The following is an 18,632-nucleotide window of genomic DNA, read 5'->3' on the forward strand; positions in this document are numbered from 1 at the left end:
TCTTTCTGAAACTGGTTGTCTTTAGGCTAGGAGTTAGGTGGGAAGGGAAAATTTTGATAATTTTCATGTGTAATAGTTAAGGTGAAAAGTTTATTGTTTAACAAGACAATGTTTCATACTGGCTTTTGTACATATTGAGGAAACAACTACTAGTGGATTTAATTATTTTCATCAGTTTTAGGTTGATAATGATTATTTTTCAGAAAGGAAAACTTTTTATTTTATGAAGTAGTTAATGAACTGTGGCTACTGGAATGGACCCAACATTGGGCAACCGAAGATCTTTAACTATAGTTATGCTGACGTTATTTAAAATTAAGAAAGAACATTAAATACTTGTTTTGTTATTTGAAAGCAAGCATGCTCATCACATTTTTACTTGTACAGCTATTCTTTTGATAGAAATTAATTTTTAAAATAATACAATCTGTTCAGGGTAATAATGCTGCAGAATTAAAAATAAGATAGAATGTCTTATGCTGCTATTATACTTTCTCTGCCTGCTGTAATTAGATTATAATTGTAAACAAATTGTGCCTCTTAATCTTACACCATGCATTTTTCATCAGTTTGAGAATGCACAGTAAAGTGGAGAAGTGCACTGAAGATTCATGTAGCCTCAGCTTTGACTAATATAACACTTCTGATCTTTTTAACTCTACTTAAAACTGTTTTGAGTTTCCTAAAGCTAAATATTTGCTTTTCATAAAGTTGAAAAAAGACAACAAAAATACAGGCTTCAGCACTCAGTTCTGCATGTTTAGAAGAAAAGGAGGTCAGAAAGATAATCTGAAGTGTAAACTGTCCTAAGAGACATTTTATGTGTTATTTTGTAATAAGCATTTTAATCTCTTCTGGCTACATACATGAAAGCAGAATAATTGAGATTAAACTGGAAAATAATATTCCATAAAATCAAAAGTGCTACAGGACAAGGTGGTAGTCTTAGTTATTAAATCGGGTGAATCTTTTTCTCCCTTTTGTGACTTAAAGTTTGGCACCTATCTTGATAATTCAGTATATTCATGAATTCCAGTGTCTCACATCTGACTTTTTTTGTAGAAACTGACTTGAAACATGCAAGTGCTTTTATGCTTGTAAGCACCTTTCCGACCACTTGTTTTATAGCAACAGATGACACTGTATTTTTGGAGAGAATTTGTCTTGCCTTGTTGAAAGTTTAGCAAAGCAAGTCTGAACATTGTAGATGAGTGCTTGGTTGGTGTTGTACCCTGGGACATCTGTATATATCAGAATGGCATAACCTCATATATGAGCATATCATCAGAGGTGGAACTAAGTTTCACCTGATCATAGTCCAGGCTCATGTGCTGCTGAGGTGCAAGCCCTGAATAGTCATGGGCCTTTCACCTCTGACTGCGTTAGCAGATGCCTCCCTTCTATATCAACTCTAAATTCGTTGTAGACAAGTATCCCTTGGATTATTCCACTTGTAAACTTCTTACTCTGCCCTTGGTTGCTGTTCTACTTCTGTATGAGATCTTGCACTGTAAAGTTTTTATGAGAGAAATACATAGTAAGCAGTGATGTGTTTTCTTGGCAAGTTATGGGAGGTACAAGCCAATTACTTGATATATACAGTTATGGAAAATGTATAAAAGTCAAGGATATAGTATTTGTTAGAGTGTATTTCTTATATTCTGTATAGTTTAAATGAGCCTGCAATGAGAAATATTTTCAAGTAATGAACTGATCACACCATATATAAATTCTTTGTAGTAGAGACTGGCTATTTTGCATAGTAAGTTTATAGATTATGGCTCCTAAGTGTTGTTACCATACAAGATTGTAAAATTACGATGCTGTTAGATACATATAATTTGTGAAGCAGTGGATGACAGTTTTCAGTGGGACTGAGCATAATAAAATAGACGTCTCAAAGTTTCCCCTACTTTGTATCATCTGAAAACTGAAATCTAGACATCTGTTCTGTTCCAGTAAGCATTTGTGTTTGGGGGGGCATTAAAAATCATATATTGTAATCTTGAAATGTAAAAAACCACACCCCACACACCCCCAAAAAAACCCAAACCAAAAGAGACCTAAAACCTTGTTCTTTTTCCTAAAATGCTTAATAGTGCTAGTATAGCTCCCATTAGGCATATCCACTGTGTTTATATTGTTCTTGTTCTTTTAATTATGGTTAATTTTATGGGTGACATCATCATATTAACAAGTGCAAATCTTTGTCTGAACTTTCCTTTTAACCATTTCTAGGAGTCATATATGCTCTGGATTTAGTTCTCTGTGCTTAAAGAACAATTTTCACCTTCCTTGTAGGAGCTTAATAAATTCTTTACCACAGTGAGGCAGCAGAATTCAGTTGTCATCTCCCAGCACCTAATAGGTTTATCATGTATGTACAAGTAATGAAAGTAGTCCCTCCACTGACCTTCTTTGTACTGTATTTTGCAGCTTTTTTAGCTTTCTTTATATTATTTTCAGAAAGACCTGCAGAAATAGGGGGGAGTGAAAGTGGTGAAGCTGTGTCAAATGCACAATGTTAATGAGTAGGGCAGTGTCTCTGAGCTTGACTAGTACAGTTCCTGGAATGATCTAAGTCTTTTTTTTTAAACTATAGCTGTATATAATATGTTTTCATTACTAATCTATGGCTTTTTGCTAAGGATGTGTTCATCATTGAAGATAGCAATATTTTGATAGCTTTATTTATAGATTATATGAAACATTTCCTTTTGCATGTATTTTATCTAAGTTTTATATAAACATTTTATTTCTTTTTAAAATGACAAATTGCATAGGTTGGGGAAAGGAAGTACATGTCTGAGAGATTAGTTTGTAACATATTTACTGATGAGTATTTATTATAATTTTTAATTTCTCCTGTTTTCATTTGCCTTGTTTTTCCTTTCAAAATACAGCTGTATAGTAAAGGAAAGACAAAAATTGCTGGACTTTTAAGAATGGGGAACATGCACCAGTGTATCTGCTTTACTGTTTTAAAGGCTTTATGAGTTTGTTAGTATCTACCATTTCTGTTGGGTAGAGTTAAATTGTTTCATCATTCTTCTTTTTGTTTTCACTAATGCTTTGCTTAAGTCTCTCTCAACCTTTGTCACTTGTCAAATAATTAGGCGGTCCAATTATTTGTGTGTGTTTCCTCTTTAAAACGAAGTACTTGCTGTTGTAATGATTGTTATAATTTAAGAATATAATTTTTCCTGAGATAATTGCACACTCACTAAACGACTGCAGTAATTGTCTTTAAAATGTGCCAAAAGAGAAGCGTGTTTGTAAAAAGCACTTAACAGATGGCAAGCATAGGAAGGAAGCTTCTGACTAGGTCAACTTACAGGAGTAATCCTACAGATATCAAGGCGAGACAGGTTGACAAAAATAAGTAAAATAGATCTTATTTTTGAAATGATATTGCAGAATAACTGTGATTGAATAATCTAAATAATTATTTGCAAGCAGATGTCTTGTTAACACTGAAGAACTATAAAGCAATTCAGTAATGTGAGAATACTGATAGAATTGTGGAAGTTTAGTGTCTGGAAGAAGTGGTACATAATTACAGAGAAAACAGAAAACAAAACCCATCTTAAATTGTCTTCTAAAGACAGCAACCCATACTATAGACTGTTAAAGCTATAGTCCAATATATGCCTAAACTATAATTAGTTTAAGAGGAAAAAAAGTTTATGGAAAAAAGCTCCTATTCTTCCACTTTGTATTGTGTTAATGCAACCATTTGTGCTATGAACTGAACCGGGAAACTCGTTCAGGTGCAGAGAAACTTCTTAGTTTTGTCAAGGGTGTTTTTCAGGAATACAAGTTCCTGATTCAGTTCTCTTAGTTGCACAGAACTGTGTACCATAGAAACAGCAGTGGGGAGAGAGGAAGGAGTGGAAAGCATAATTGTCTGCAGCAGAGGCAAAATAATTGTACATGGAACTGCAGCCTCAAATGCAGAGAGTGCAAATGGGCTTGTTGTGGGACTACTGACTGGCACTGGTAACCACTGATCTGCTTTGTCTAACACTATTATCTAAAGTCTGAATTTTTTAATTGCTTCAAACATACCATTTCTTCAAAAAACTCCAGAACAGTGCTTCATCTTGAGACACTTTGTAGAAAATCAACACTTTATAAAGTGTTAGTGAAGTATTATTACTGAAAGAGAAGAACTTCTGAAGATGTTAACCAGTCGTATGGTTTTGAAGCCAAAGAATTTGAAGTACATTTGGAATTCATGTGGCTTTTGTGCAGATGTCTGTGTCCTTTGTGCACTCAGGTTTTACGGTTTCTTTTAGCTGTTATGCTAATTCTAAATAGAGATCAACTACTAATTTCCAGCACTTTGTCCGCCTAACAGCCTCCTACATCTGGAGAGGTATTGGGTTTTTTGTTCATTATCAGGTTAAAAAATTTGCACAAGTTCCTGGTTACATGGATTTCCAAGATAGCGTCTGTCTTCAGGTGTTGAGTGGATTGAATTTGGGAACTTTTAAGGCTAATAAATACAAGCGAGTGGATTTCTAGGGTGATGAGACTGAGAATTCTTACATTGATTTGAATAAGTTTGATAAATGAATCTGGGAATGTAGCTTTAGGCTAGAAGCAGTTGACAAGTCTTACATTTTTGAAGGCTGTGTAATTTATAGTAGAGATTGATTTTTCTTTTGTAAACGTGGCAGGTTTTCTTTTGGTGTTATTTGGTCTGTGTTTGCACTTAGTTGGGTTTTTTGCTCCCTCAATGTCTTACTGTGAAGGCTAGTATTTTAATTTATGTCTTATGAAATTGTTCCCATCTTTCACATACCGCCTGTTCAGGAGTTAATCTGTATTTGAAAGTAATTTCAAAGGTAGTAAGCATATTGTATATGTACACATAATGCTATTTGATAGCGTACTGACTTGCAAACCAGAACTAGCTTCATAGATTGATAGGAAGGCCTTTTTTAAGAGATACTCATGACTTCACAATTTAGTTTTAGTATATATGTTGGAAAGAAAAGAGAAGTTGGCTTTAGTGTTAAAAAAACACATTGCAAATATTTTGGTTCTGAGCATTTTGGGTTTTTTCTTATAGTTTGAAACATTGTTTCAGAGAGTTCTGACCAACAGGTTTTTAAAATTATCTGAAGAGTAATCTTAAAAACAATTGTTTCACTGTACCATCTTTTTTACTGAGTACCACACATATCGAAGGAGAGTTCTTTAATAGAATTTTAAGCAAAATTACTAGAAAAACATAGCTGTTTTGCTTTTTGTGACTTGCAACATGCTATGGCTTGCAGTACTTGTTTTTATACTTCAGAAGGATAAGAAATAGTGCTAGAAGATGCAGTACATCTGGGTTGTTTTTCTTTCCTAAATCTTTGTAGCAACTGCTCATGAGGCACAGGTATGGCTCAGCTTGATGTGTAAATTTTGTTGTAGCAGGAACTTTCATTCTTGCAAGTCTTAAGCAGCAACCAGCTGTTACAGAACACAAGTTGTCACAGGGACGGCAGGTAAATTAATTTAAGAAACATATGAATGACAAAGACACGTATCTTACTGTCTTTAAGTTTATTAAGAACAAATTTAAAAAGATCAGGTGAATTTATTTTGATGTGCCTGTGTCATAGCTCCTATTTGTATCATCTTGTGGAGGATTCTTTGACCTGCAATCATGTGGCATTATGAAATCCGATCAACTCCAGATACTACACAAGAGGCATGTTTAATGGTGCCAGCCCAGTATGCTTTTTGGCTTATTATAGTTTAATTGCAAATGTGTATGGGCTTTGACTGATTTCAGGAGATTTTCAGAAATGATGACCCAACCTTGATTGTTGGGGACAAAGGTATGAAGGTGCTCGTACTCCTGGCTGTGCTTAAGGATGTCCTTGGCAGTACACTGCGGCTTCTAACCAGGCTGTCATTCTGCTGTATGTTGATAGCAGTTTCTGTTTACTATAACTCCGTTAAAGATGATTAGAATTTCTCTTGTCTTGAGCTTTACACTGGGTCAAGTCCTGCCTCTTCTGCCAATAGCCAGACTCAGTTGAGATAAAAATTACTGTTAATCTTATGTTTCTAGAGACCTGTCTTGCAACTTTTTCAGTTTCATCCCTACTAAAATTTCATGCTCTCTGCTGTTATGGTTTGGGTTTTTTTATGGTAATTCCTGTGAAGCTCTTGGATGCTATGTTCTTTCTCTAGAAATTTTTTAGGAGATTTCTGGGAAAAAACAGTTTGGGTTTTATGCTTTTGGTTTTTTTCCTTTGCCTGAAATTGAATTGTGTTGGTCCCCAGTAGTATCCTTTGACTTGTGACCTCTATTTTCAAACCATTGCCTCTTTCTGATAAATTCCTTTTCTGTAGACATCTAGTTTTCCTCCTCGTTTAAGGGGGAGGATTTTGTTGAGGAATATTTAACTGAGAAAACTAGATTCAACAGAAGTCGTTTCATTAGGTTTGCATATATGCTAAAGTACTTTTGTATTGGAGATTGTGGCATAGAAAGCTGTTAAAGTAGTTCATTGAAGCTGAAACAAAAAATATGGAAGTTGGTTTGAATTGAAGTGGAAGAAGTATGCCCCCCTTTGATTTAAATTGATATAAGCTGTGCAGTCAGTACTGGGTTTAATGATATTAGTGACTTCCTAGCTGTTGATGTTGAAGATAAATGACTTTTCCCAATTTCTGTCAGGATATTTTAATGTATGTTAAGTGCTGATTTTTTTTGTCTCACTGAAATTACAAACTTTGAAAACATTTTGGTTACTCTGTTAGGTATTGAGGAGTACTACAAAAAAAGCCATGTTCAAAGATTGAGTAAACTTTTAAACTTAACTGCTTCTAGTGAATGAAATTATTGTAAATAGAGATCTTGCATGCTAGCCTTTCTGAATATGCAATGTTTTGATTTAAAGATTGTTCATGATGAGTATTTCCCTATTAATATGAAATCAAATCATACCTTTCTTTTTTTCCACATCTGTCATCTTTCACAATACTTCATTGTTCTGCCATGAACAAGCAGTGAAAATGCATATGTTTTTAAAAAACAGAACAAAATACAAAGGAGGCTGCCAGTATTATCATAGAATCATTTCCTGGTACTGACCAAGACGATGAGTTGCAGCATGTTGTTCGAAGAGCCTTCATACTCTGAATAAGCTGGTTGACTTAACTTCTAAGTGAATTTTATTTTAACATTGCACTCAATGTTCTGCAAAATTTGAGTAGAATTTGGTAAACTATGCTGTTAAAACATGTTGTGGAAGAGAATCTGTCTCTGTTTTGTTTAATCTGTGGTTGTTTCTCTGACCTAGCCTAGCTTTCCTTTCTGCAGGTAATTGCAAAAGTGAGGCATTGAGACAAAAGGTGGGCAGGTTCGTGCTAGTTCTGCATAGTTCTTGCCTACTTGCCCTTTGCTTTCATCACTTCAGTAGGTTAAGTGACTCCTTTAAGTAGTAGAAGAGTACAGAAAATAGACCATGGACGGTTCTGCAGTTTACAACCCTTCACAACTGTAATGTCTCCTGACTGTGGGACAAAAAACAAACGGAGAGGTTTCAAGGGGGGAGAGCGTAAGGAAACAGTGACAGTAGTAAAACTTAATAAGGATGAGAGGGGTTTTGTTTTTAATTATAAAGATATTTTCTTACAAGGCCACTCCCATGAGAGGTGTTCCTTCTCCCATGTAGAAGGAACACTTTAACTGAAATTAAGTTTTGACAAGAACCAGCTATGGTTCAGGTCCTGTTGCTTTTTCTTGCTAAGTGATGTATGCCTTGCTGGTTTCTTAGTGTGCTTGGGATAGGCATGCTAACCTGATGTTGGGTGTTTGGATTAAGGTGAATAAAAAGCTCCTTGTGTGTTGTTCTTTTTGGAGATAGTTTGGGTGTGGTTTTGTCTCCTGGTCTTCCTCTCTGGTTGGTAATAAAAAACATGAGAAAATTAGTCTCTTGATGGCACACAAAAATGGTGGCTGTTTAGAACATGGATCGGCAGGCAGCAACTTGGGAAAATGGAAAGCTCTTATTTCAGTTGAATTTGGAGGGTTTTTTTGTAATTTTGTTTTCTGTTATGCACACTTTTGCAGCCAATTCTTTGGTTTTTTTACATAAAAATCAGCTTTTTTAAGGATTTTGTCATCTTGGATAAATAATTTCTGTGTAAAGGTAAACAAAAATTATTTGATTTCAGACTACTTGAAAAGAAAACAGTAGCTAATACCTGAATGCTTTTGAAGTAATATGGAAATTTACTGAAGGCTGTAAGTCTGAATAGTGCCTATGTTATTTTAAATTGCTGGGTGCGTAGTGAAGAGGTTGGATAAAAGCTACCTGAACACATTAAACTTCATGCCCTAAAGTTTGTATGGCATGTATAGGTTACTCAAATGTTCTTTTTTTTTTTTTTTTTTTTTTTTTTTGTTAGGAAAAAAGGTCAAAATTTCAGCTGCTATTTACGATTTAAAGCTTTATGGAGCTTCTAAAATAAAACCTTTATTTAGAATCTTCTCTCTGTATCTACTGTGTTGAAAAGATCTTGATCTTTCCCAGTGAGCTCAAACCTGAGTTTACAGTAGCAGGTGAAAAAGCTGCATGCTTGCTTCTAGCAGTTTTAGGTTTCCCTGAGTGTGAAAGACTTTCTAGTAATGTAGAAAAAATGTAGCTTTTAAAATTTTAATTATTTAGATTGAGATGGTCCATCTCTTTCTACCCCCTTTCCAATTTTTAATGTGAGGTAATTTTATACGTGCAAATGATAGGTATGGTATGTTTTCAACTGCATATAGCTGTAATGGTTAAACACAATTATGTCTTTAGTTTTCACAGTATTTGTTTCACAGCGTGCATTGCAGTTTGTATTTATTTTGGTATTGGGTCATTGAGATAGATATTATTACTTTGCTATCTGGATGACAATAGCACTTGGACACTTCGGGTCAGTATTGGCATTCTGTTGTATATACAGGCTGGGTATGCTGCTTTCATAACTGGTATGCTTTAAAGTTAGATTATTGAACACCTAGTCTGCATCTACTTGATATGGTTTCACTTGATAATGTTTGTGTACTAAGCTGAAGTTAGCAACAGAGTTCCAGTGGATTAGTGTGAGTTTATTTGAGCTGTTATAAAAAAATACATATTTTAAGAAAACAGCAATAAAATTTGCAGTGAAAAGTTCAATATATTCTCTGTGCAAAATTTCTTTCTTTTGCCTTATTTTGTGGATGGAGTATATTTCATTTCAGGTATTTTTTCACCTTTTTTGTTACAGATTTGAATTTATAATTCTTAGCACTCTGATTACAGAATTCCAATGTTCTGTATTTCCAATGTAAGCTTGGATTTTATTTGGCCCTTGTTTTGCTTTTTGATCATGCTTGCAGTTTTGGAAAAGCGTTAATGCTTAACTTCCTTTTGTGACTCATAAGGCCTTAAAGCAAGCTGCTGTATTATTATAGATCTTGTTCCTTTCCTGACAGGCAGTTGCTGAAAGAATCTTTCCCATTAGAGACTAACTTCCTTTGTGTTAGTAAAAGAGATTACATTTCAGAAGTTTACTTCGACCATCATACTGCAAGATCTGTTTCTGCATTTACACCTGAGTGTGTGAATTGTCTTACTGACTTCAGACAACCAAACTTGTGAATTTGTCTGTCTTTCAGGATGGTAGCTTTAGAATAGCAAAAGGAAAGAAAAGTAATAGAAAGTAAGCAGTAGTTTCTGAAATTGATGGTTAGAAATAGAAACTATCACAACAGTCTTATATCTCTTTTGTTTGGTTTTAATTATGCATAGAGAATTGAAACAGGCTTGAGTAGTCAGAATGGAAATACAGTAAGTGGAAGCTTTTCAGGATATATTACCCTGAATTTTAAATTTCCTATATTAAACTTTTTGGAAGAGGGAAGAGTGATAAACTCTGCATTTGTGGGAATACACAATTTCCTCAAAACTTCAAAATAAATACATTTTAATTTATACATGGAAAAGTTCCTTTTCAATCATAATTTAACCCTAGAGAATGATATTATGTGTAGACAAATTAATACTTCAACAGAGGAGTAACAGTTTAAATATTGTCATAAATGGAGAAGTACACTCCACAGCATTTGCCTTTTTTAAAGTATTTATTATTTGCCTTTTTTAAAGTATTTATTCAGCCATTTCTTAATCTATATAATGTAATAATTTGCCATGAGAGTCCTGTCAGTAGGTGCACATTTGAGAGGCTCAGATGCACGGGTAGGAAGTGGGGGGGGGGAAGTTAGAAGGCGATGTTAGATGCTACTAAGCATGAATTTAAAACAAGAATAACAAATCAGGAGGTGTAAAAGACTGATCTTTTGTAAACTTAGTCAAAATGTCTTCTGAAGAAATACAGGTCCCTATACCATTTCCACAGTCCTTTGGTTTTGATGCATTTGAATGTCTTCAGGGAAGGGGGAAGAGCAGGTAGGTAACAGGAAGGCCGGTTTAGCATTGCTTTAGTAGGACTTTTGTTCAGGTTTTCTTTTGTCAGATGAGAATCTATATGGAAGTAGGGAGAAAAGAAAGAACGAGTAGATGATGCGGTGTCAATGGGTTGAATTTTGCAGCTTGTGGTTACTATAATTGTAATGTTTTATGTGGATTCTCAGAGGTCCGAGAAGGATTGAGCTAATGTTTCGTTTCACTCAATAAGATACCTCTTCTCTACCCGTCTGCCTGCTTCATGTAAGTTGTAGGGACATCTCTGAGATTTCTGTTCTTCTAATTTGACTAAATTTGATTAATGGGTTCGAAATTACTAGGAGCTTGAGAGCATAAATGCACCAACTTGTATGGCATGGTCGTATAGCCTTGTTTTGGTTTTTGGGGGTTTTGTTTTGTTTTTTTTTAAAGCAAGCTGCATAAAAATTGAACAGCTGTCACTTGTAGTTTAATGTGCATGTATAACTGTAACCTGAGAGCTGAAAAACAACCTAGCTGAATGTTTTAAAGTTAAATCTTTCATGTAAGTCTTTAGTCAAAGAATTATGATTATCAAAGACTGGCTTCATAATAAGGGACAGAAGCGTTCTTTGCTTTATGAGGGACAACTGTTCTGTCACTTGGGGGGGTGGGGGGCTGGGGCATTTAGCGTATCTTACTGGTTTGTTTTTGATTAAGCTACTTGGGAAAGAGGCTGGTCAGGTGAAGGTGTTAATAATGTGTTTCCTTGGGACAGCCAGTGAGGTTTGATGAAGTTGTAGTGAACAAACTTAGATCCATGTCATGTTATACTTAAGTAGGTTAATCTTGAATATGATAACTACATGAAGATGTCTTATCTCTCCAATGATGTAGCATGTAATTGGGGGGAAAAATGGGCTACTACTTTGCACTGCTATTTTAAATTTCAAAATGTGTGGCATTTTGTAGACTGGCTTGGGTTTTAGTTGGTGTAGGGATGGTTAGATTGAGGAGCATTAGGAAAAAGTCCACTGGTGTCTGCGGAACTCTTTTTGCTACTTCACCATTCAGAGCTCTGTAGACAGCTGAAGAGCAATGATGGGGTTCACAATACTGATGCTGGCATTTGTCTGCCCCCTTTATTCATATTGCTGCTACATCTGCTTTTTAAAAATTCAGCAGATAGTAGCAGGAGGACTAGAAAATCTTGCCTGCAGTAAGCTTATACTTGGCACATTTTGTTGCTATGTGTTATATTTTCAAGATACCTGATGCTTGCAAACTGGAAAGATTGAATACTGAATCATTCTGTTATAGAATAATTAAATTTTTAGGTGTATATGAATTTTTTGGTGGTGCTTGTTCTTGCAGTTTTATAATAAATATTTGGATATTGTTTCTCTTTTTTCCAAAGCCTCAAAAAATAACCATAGGGAAATGTCTGAAAAGGTGCCTTACCTTGGGGAGAGGGAGAACAAACCTCAAACTTACTCCAGCCAAAAGTCATTTAGCGATTTCCTGTTTGCTTCCATTTTGTGATGTGGGGTTTTTTCCCCTCTATCAATCTGAAAGTTAGGAAATAAAGTATCTTCTTACTGTATTGGGTTTTTTGAAGAGAGAACAGGAGTTTAATAGAAGTTTTCTTCCTTTTTGAAATCAGAGAGGCATTCAAAAAAAGACATGTTTCAGTAGTTTGATCTAAAGAAAAGTTCAGAACTCTAATAGTAAAAAGTATTTTAAGCATCTCTCACTGCACTTTATATTTACATTTAATATCTGTTCAGGGAGTCCCCCTACTTTGGGTTTCAAATATAATGCAAAAATAAACTGAATTTAATCTTGTGAGGGAATGCAAGGTTTCCTACAGAAAAGAACAAGGTTAAGAGCTTATTCTGATTTTTTCCAATACTGTTACTCAGCAGGTTCTTGAAGCACCACTTACCAGTGTGAGAGATTAGTTTAACTGACATTTGTTCAGTCATGAAAAACTAGAAATTAACCAAAACTGCACTAATTTTTTTTTTTCTGGAGTATAAAAGGTCATTAAAAAAAGTTGGGGAGAGCTGTTCTCTATTGCTTCTTTGCAGCATTCCACTTCCTACGGATATAGAAGCTATATGGCTTTACGTCTTAAATGAAAGTTTTCCTAGTGTAAAAACAGGGGTGTGTTCCAGAAGCAGCTAACTCTTAACTGTACCTTCTAAGAATGTCTTTGATGATGTGAGATTTCAGTGGATCAATATATTTGTAGGGTTTTATCTGGGGGTTTTGAACTCTAATGACTAGTCCTTAAATCAGAAAGATCTGTGTGATTTTCTTGCCCATAAGTGTTTGGCAAAGTATCTTACAGATTTATTTTCAGATGCTCGCACAGGACTTGTTTCTAACAGCGAACTGAAACCTGACTTTCCTTCTATAGAGCATTGAGTTAAGTCAATTCTGGTTTTTAAGGAGTCAAATAATTGTGAAAATTGTAAGGTAAGATCGGTCAAGAGTGCAAGAAGGAAACAGAGTACTGGAACTTTTTTACTAAAACATTTTGACCTTTAGGATGGGTATTAAAGGCTTTAGAAAATCTGTAGAGGTATGGCATGACTCTGAAGTTGGTCTGAGCCTAATAATTCAACTCTATTGTGCATCCACAATGCCAGTTGACATGAACATGATAATTGCTTTTTTTCCATATATCAGAGCCCACAGTTTTCTCATGTTAAAAATAGTGGTACTTCTAGTGGAGACTCACCCCATGGGTGGAACAAAGGATAGGCACTGCATCAGGCTTAGATCAGTCCCAAGTACTCAGCGTTACTAGTTCAGCATGTGAAAAACAGCACCTGAGAAATTTTGCTGAGGCAGTGGGTTTTGTTGGTACTGTGTGCCATTTTCCAAATACCTGTGTTCACCATTACAGACTCAAACCAAAGAGAAGTGGGTACATGATGCGCACAGAACACTGAGCCACTGAAAACTGACACGTATCCAATGCAGTAGCTTGGCAGACAAGCAGGATGAAGTTTTCAATTTCTTTCATTTTCTGGCAATTTAATATGCTCCATTACATAGTACCTCCTTTAAGAATTACAGTGAAAGTTGCACACAGTTTTTATACCACTACTAAATATTCAGAAAAACAATCTAACTGTGTTTGGCACTGAGGCCAAAAAAACTGTCTTCAAACAAAATCTTCCAAATGGAAGCTTATGTGTGCTGTAGATTCATTCTGTAATATCCAATGCTGCCTTTGCAGCATGCCCAGGTTAGCAGCATCTGGTTACATTGGACAGTGGCTTGCTTTTTCTCCCAACGAATGATATGGTAAGTCAGAGGCTTACTGGTTAAGAAGCTGCTACTAATCACAACTATGGTATCTTAGCTATAGAAGTGGTGAAACATGATCAGTGATATTACTGGGTTCTGTACTATTTAGATGAGGAACGATACCCTATGTAGAGAGTGTGACATGCAAAGCAGGTGCATGTTTCGTCTTAGAAACATGACTAGTTTAAGGTTGCTGACCTTTACATTAATGTTTTAATTTTTCCTTAATTTAAACTTTGGTCATAATCTTGGTGTTAAATGCCTTGTTGAGGTATTAACGTTCTGAAGTGACTTGTGCAGATAAAAACCATTGCCTGGCCACATAGCTGTAGTTGCTAGCCATTCATTTATCAAAATTACAGATAACAAATATGGAAGATGGAAGAGGTAAAACTCCCCTCCTGCCCCATATCTTTTTCCTTTTTTTAAATCTATCTGTAACACATCTATTTTAATTTGGGTTAGGTTTCACAAATATATGTCTTGAGATTCTGTATCCCTTAAACACCGAGACATTCATTAGTGATAATAAGCAAGAAAAAGAAGGAAGAGTTTTACTAGAAAGAACCACAATTTGGAATGCTTCATTGACTGGCTTAGTTCCATATATGCACCAAAGAGAATGGAAAAAATGATAGAACCCCATGGATCTTCATTTGCCAGTGCTCTTGGCTTTGTAGAGCAATCCCAGCAGATGGTGTGGAGCAACTGTTGAACAAGAAAATAAAAAGCACTTCTGAAGGAACTCTGAAGCGGGGGAAAAGGGCACTTTTCTGGAGAAAAGGAACCCTGTTGCATGTTTAGGTGATATTCCCATCAGTTGTGCAGAAGTAGCTCAATTAACCATGGAAATCTTTATCATCTAACGAAAACCGCTTCTTTTGTTGGGATTGCTATTCAGCAAAGGAGATTGCTTTCTGCATGCACGTGGGGTGACGCACATATTGTAAGGAATCTTCTACAGATTGACTTTGTCGAGGGTGTGAGCTCATATCTTTTTTTTTTTTAATAGATATACTTTTTGATTATAAAACCACCATTAAAAAAAAATCACTAAAAGAGTTATTCATGCAGACTGTTCTGGAGGAAAAAAGTTCAGAGTGCTAGAATGGAATTCAGAAGTCACTGCGTTGAGCTCATGCTTTTTTCTTTTTTTTTTCCAAATTTGCATTCCAAAATATAATTTTATAACTCAGATGATGAATGGATATTCTTTTAAGATTTTTCACTGTAGCAGCTTAAAAGCAATTGCAGTTTTCAAATTTTGATGTGATTATAATGTGAAAAAGTGAGAAGCTAATTTGGACAAAAACCACGAACTATTGATTATCATTAGTTATGTGATTAATTTATTGGTATTATGGTTGTGATTTTGATACTGTTTTGGTGACGTGACATGAACAAAGGGATTCCTTATTTAGTAATAAACTTGGACAAAGATGATGTGGTAATGCATGAAGATCAGGTTTCCAGGTGGCTAATTTTAGCTCCTTTCAGTGCAATTGATGTCAAGGTCATCTTGATTTTCCTAAGGACCTGGTAGACTAGCAAGGACTTGTTACGCTTTCAAGGCATACGGTACTTAGCATGCACCTTCTTGCAGGTGTGTGCTACTACCAGTAGAAGTAAAAGAATCATTCAAGGCATTGCAAATGTAAACCTTAGCTTTCTATTGTTAGACTAGTTAGGGTCATAATTTAGTTCTTAGTAGTAGCTAGAGTTTGGGTGAGTAGATCCACAAGTGAAAATCATTATTTTTAAAAAGTGCTTTTCATAATTAAATCATGAATGTGTGACTCATTAAAATTGCAGGGAAAGGCATTACCAGTCCTTAGATTATATCAAGAATGGATGGAACCCAGGAGAGATAGTTAATCTTAAAGATTCTGTGCACACACAGAATTGAAAGTAATACTCCTCTATCATGAATGGCCATACCTACTCTAAGAAAGGTGTTCTTACAGTAGAAGCAATGTTTTACTTACGGAAGAGATAAGGCAGGATTTGGGAGTTTTTTCTAGGAGACAGAAGTTTTTTCTGTATTAAACTTACCTTCCTCTTGGGGCTTCCTTAGTAGTGACATGCAGAGGAAGTGAAGACAATTTGTTGTGGAGCAAATTAAAATGGGGTTAGGCCTTCAAGGGGAAAAAAAAGTGTCTATAAGTGTTGAGGGCAGTGATATGTCTTTGCTGTGGTAAGTACTGTTACACCAGTGAAGGTCTTCAAATGCATGTCCTACGCAACCCACAACAAAACATGGGAGAAATGTCTATGAAAAGCCTACTGAGCAGAGTACTGCTGTAGTAAGTAGCTATTGGGAAGACTGCTGTCATGAGTCTGTCTCTCGATATTGTCTGGTAACTTACTTGCTTTTACATTAGTCTGTTTAAGATACCATTCAGACGTGTGTAGTGTACCTTCTACTCCTGCAAGACAGCATGTCAAATTCTTTTGAATACTGCTGAGAAGATGCTCCCCTGGCTTCTGTGAATCTGGGCATATGTGGGGAAGTCTATAGCTGTTGTCTTATCTGTTCCACCTTTAGTATTTTTTAGGGCTAGCTCTTCCGTGTGAACAGCAGTGTGGCCTATACCTGCTGCTGTTAATGGCTTTTGCAGGCAGCAGCAGTAGCATGAATTTGACATGATTCCTGCCAATTTCCCTGCTGCCCACAGGATTGCTGGGAGCAGCAGGGAACTGACAGGAGGCTTGTTCATTGCACTCTGCTGCTGCTTGGCAAAGCTATTAGCAGCAGCAGATACCCTGGAGCTCTCTCTGAGCAGACTCAAGACAACATTGCACTGGTTTACATTCAGTTATATTTGGATGATTATCTTTGTAACCATGTAAAGTAAAAACATAGCTTTCCAAATAAAATCTTCAGGTTTTAACTACGTGGCTGCCTCAGGGTTTTCCTTTCCACCTTCTGCTATACGTTTGTCGTTTAGGAGTTTCTTTCTTAATGCTGATAGATGGAATAGGTTTGTAAGCTGTTGGTGAAAGGATATGCTCCTTTAGGATGCTTGATCTGCATCCCTGCTTAGTGGGGAGTGGTGGTGGTATTTTTGGCTTGGCAAAAGGCTTTGTCCTTTTTGTTGTAGGTGTTGTGTAGCTTTAGAAATTGTTTTCAGTGTGCATGATGATTTATAACTGTTTAATTATTTTATAGCCTATATTATCAGAATAAAAGACCTCTGCTGAATTAGATGATTTTTGTTGCTTTGGTTGTGAAGTACATGCAGATACTGTCCTCTCTAGTGCAAGCGTGTTTCTGGTTCTTCTCATCTCAAAACACTTGCGTTGCTTCCCAGTTTTGGTTTTTGTGACAATGGTGACTTCCTTGATGAAGGTTTCATTACAGCTTTATTTAGCTTAGAATGGCTGGCTGGTGCCTTCCTGCATCTTCATGAATGTCATTTCCATATGGTTAGAAATGTCATAGCAAAATTAAAAAAATATGTTCTCGGTTTTCTAACAAGTAGCTTACTGTTTGTGCGGTGCAGGAGACAGAAGCAATAGTGTAGAGTAAGCAGCAGAGTGTCAGCCTGAGGAATCAAAACACAGAGTAGCCTCGTCCAGCATACTCAGAATTCTACAGTAAAGAAGTAGTGAAAGCTGTTGAGGAATAACTTTGGGAGGCAGCTTTGAGCTCTGAGGAAATGTAGCGTAAGAAACTTCATTTTAAAGGAATAAAATATCTAGGAAGATGATTGCAAAAGAATTATGAAGAAGCCACCATTTCTATATTGCCCACTTAATTATTAGGCATTTTTTGTTTGTTTGTTTGTTTCTGGCCCAGGAATGTTCAAGAATGTACCAGTTGGTTTTAAAAATCTTCTAACTGTACTGGCTTTAGTAGCGTTAGAGCTGAAATTATACCAAGAGTACATTAGGAATGTTTTTCTGTTTAGCTGATCTCAAAACGCAAAATAGTATGTTAATTAGCATTTCACAAAGTTATGAAATAATAATCCTTAAAAGATAAATCACTGCAACTTGTTATAGATGCTGCAGCTGTAATGTAGAAGCATCTTGGCTAGAGTTCTCAAAAGTAAAACTAAAATTTAATATTTGTCCTCGTGATTAAGCTGCATATTTAGAGAAATATCTTTGAATTTAAGTGGTGGTGGTGTTAAGAAAAGAATCCATTTAATGTATTGGAACCACTGGTGTTTTCAATGGACAATGAACTTCATTTTGAAATTAATCCTAAATGGAATTGAAATTCTGATAAAGCGTAAGGCCTAATCTTAACAATCTCAAAACCCTTGGAATATTTTAAATTTTCTATGGAAAAAAATATGTATCACAAAATAGAAGTATAAATATATATTGAGCAGAACAAATGAAATCTCGATCTTTCTTTATTCTTCTTTAATGGGCTTCTGAGACCACAGGGTATTGCTAGGACAGAGCTATGTTGTCACGAGCCGCTTGGGTTTTTTAATAACCTTTCCGACCATATCTCCTTTTTGGTTTTATTTGATATGTTGACAATACGTGCTTAAAAACTTGTCTGATCTTTTAAAATAGCACTTTAAACCCACCGCGGGACGAAGAGGAGTCGTGTCCCCAGTCATCGAGGAGGTCGCCGCCGCAGAGCGTCCCCCGGTCTGGGCGGGGGGCGGAGGGGTAAAATCGAGTTAAGGTGTTCTTCCATTTTCTGAAGGAAGCAGGGAAGTCTGTAGCTGCTGGCTTACAGTAATGAGTTCAATGGGGGGGGGGTTCAAACCCAAACCAAAACAGTATCTCGGAAAGCAAAATACGTTTGAGGCCGCAGACTCAGATTTCAGTTCCTGTCCCCCCGTGCCGTCCCCCGGCCCCGTTTCGCTGAGAGAAGTGGAACCGCGGAGTCGCAGTGGGCTCTTAAGACAGAGGAAAACGCCC

At 36.1% G+C, this 18,632-nt stretch overlaps 1 protein-coding gene across 10 annotated transcripts in view; it reads left to right on the forward strand.

Moving 5' to 3' along the window:
• Positions 1 to 18,632, forward strand: part of CHD9 (chromodomain helicase DNA binding protein 9) — a 101,607-nt gene that overhangs the window by 23,141 nt on the left and 59,834 nt on the right. The window lies entirely within an intron of this gene.

Source organism: Buteo buteo, chromosome 11 (genome assembly GCF_964188355.1).
Source record: "Buteo buteo chromosome 11, bButBut1.hap1.1, whole genome shotgun sequence".
In the NCBI taxonomy this organism is placed as follows: domain Eukaryota; kingdom Metazoa; phylum Chordata; class Aves; order Accipitriformes; family Accipitridae; genus Buteo; species Buteo buteo.